This window comes from Camarhynchus parvulus, chromosome 2, assembly GCF_901933205.1.
Source record: "Camarhynchus parvulus chromosome 2, STF_HiC, whole genome shotgun sequence".
Classification (NCBI taxonomy): domain Eukaryota; kingdom Metazoa; phylum Chordata; class Aves; order Passeriformes; family Thraupidae; genus Camarhynchus; species Camarhynchus parvulus.
Genome location: NC_044572.1, coordinates 121,596,000 through 121,598,676, shown reverse-complemented (window position 1 = coordinate 121,598,676; position 2,677 = coordinate 121,596,000).

Genomic DNA, 2,677 nt, shown 5'->3' with positions numbered 1-2,677 from the left:
GAATATGAAAAAGGAAATGAGATTCCTCATTTTCACAAAGTTCTCAATCTACAGGTATATAATATATAAAATCTTTAATGCAAGTAATCTACCACTAAGCTAATTGGGAAGTTTATTGGGAAGCTCTGTTCTCATTTTCAGTGGTATCTTTTTATATCACTATGCATTCTCCTAAACTTCCATATGCTTTTAAAAATTTATTTTAAAATAACAAGCTAATTCTATCCTGTACTAACACATCACTGCTAATTTCTTAGTTAAACATTATCTGTCACATGAGCCAGTCACCCCTGAGGGTACATTTTTGTATGAGGACTATTCAGGGAGGAGTACTTTTATTAGGATGGATTCCCTGCCTAATTTCTCTACAGTAATTAGAAAAAAAAAAAAGTTACATGTACAGACATGCAAAGCCTGTGTTTTGAAGGTGCCTGAATATGTGTCAAGAAAAATGGCAAAATAAAAATTCTTATATTTAATATTAGGCTTGTCAACATGATATATGTGTTTTACAGACATTCTAATCTCTAGTTACTCTGATGTGGTTATGGTGGAAAATAATACTAAATATAGAACCATGACAATTGAAATAATTCCTCTACTTGTAGTTACAAAACTTTGGATATCTGTATTTTAGAGACACAAGTGAAGGCCATATAAAGTTTTGAATCTATTGTAAACATTGTGCATTTTGACATTGACCATTTGCCGCCCAGCAAATATGTCACTGTTATAATTTTCATGGTATCAAAGGGGGGAGGGGGAAACAATTGTCAGTAAGGTGAGAGACATCTTTTCTTTGTTGCTGAAATTATATTGAATCAGACAATTTTATATTCCACCTTCCAGAGTAACTTGTATTAATTTTTAAATTTTGGGAAAGGATGGAGTCCAGAATTTGGGAGGAGGCCTTGACTTTCAAGAAGATCTGGGCATTTATAGACAAGATTCTGGAAAATAAAGTTGCCTCATCTTGACAAGTATCAACTCCCCTCTCCAGACAGGCTTTATGTCTGCTTGCAGAACACTTATTTCATAAGAAGGAACATGAAGGTCAAAGAGCACAGAACAATGTTCTAGCAGTAAGATTCAATATCCTTAAAAATTATCCTCTCAAGGGAGGCTGCAGGAGACCCATTGCTTGAGTCATTTAAATCTAAACTGGACAAAACTTCAGAGAGTACACTATAGGGAACAGTTTTGGATGAGTGGGGGCTGCACAAGTTGATTTAACAAATTGTTCCCATTCCCAGCTCCTGTGATTTTGCAGCAACTTCTAAAAGATGCAAAATACACAGAGTTTCCAAAATGGTTGAGCACCCACCCAATGGGTTGAGCAGATATCCAAAATTTTGTAACTATAAGTAGAGGAATTATTTTAATTGTCATTTTAATCTTACATCTTTTTCTGGAGCCACATTATATAGGCCTTGTTCAGTTGTGCCATAAACTAGGGCTAGGCACAGCAGATATATTATGGGATTATGATTCACAGTGGCACACTACCTCCAAATATCAAGGCTATTGTCAAACATTTAAGATCATGCTCTCTCTCTCAGTTCTTCCCCTAACAGAACTGCATCATTTAATTGTAAATTTTAGCTATAGCTAAAATCATCATGATTTTGTTTTGTATTTTGATCATTTATTTTGGTTTGTCTGCTTCCCCCCCTCAAATTACAAGACAATCAGTACATAGAATTATTGAAATAGTGTGCTAAATCAAAACCTACCATGTAACTTTTAGCAGATACATCTGAATCTGCACTGGTTTTGTTCTGAAGCATTTGTATTGAGTAATAGTAACAAAAAACTGTGGGGTTATTTTCACTTTAGAACAGTAAAATACAGGTACTGTTCCAAGGGTAGTTTCAAGCAAACGTCAGTGGACAAGGAAAACCCCCATATTTTGTAAGTAAAAGCTTGACAACCTCTACACAGGACTGAACCCAACATAGCCAATGTGCACAGATCAGATGTGCAACACCTCAGAAAAGTGTAAACTACTCTTTAGCAAGGAGTATGATGAAAGTATGATGAAATCTAAAAAACTTTATGGTTTTATGCTGTACATGGTTTAGGGATTAAGGTCAGTCATATTTACTTTTATTTAGGTCTATGCTAGAATTCAAGCCTTTATTTCCAGAATTAAACACTGAATTTTGTCACCTATTCCCACTGAACATTTTGCTTGGCTGCCTATCCATAAAAAGCCTGTCATAGCATAGCATTTGTGGGTAAGAAGAACCAAGCCTGCTATGCTTATGAAAATTAAACAGTAGTTTAAAAAAAATAAAATCCTATAAACTATTTGGGAACTGTATTATGAATAATATTATAAATGCTTTAAACCATGAAGGAACAAAATTTGCTATGCAGCTTTCAGATGGTGGCTCTTTTATTCCTTTAATAATGTTTACTGAGCAGTTTTGAGATGTAGACAGGCAGTCACTAGGGACTGAACTAAGATCAGCAAGCTTATTTTAGTAAGGACTTGAACTTGGCCTCAAACTCAAAAGTGCAGTCCCAGAGGTAAAAGGTTAGTGTGCTAAATGCCCTGCTTTTTGGATAACCAAAACCAGCACAGAATGCCACCAAGCTCTTTCTCTGACTCTGTATTACTGTAAAGTGAAATAGTTGTGGCCACTCTTAAGACAGGAGAGGTAATTTTTATTTC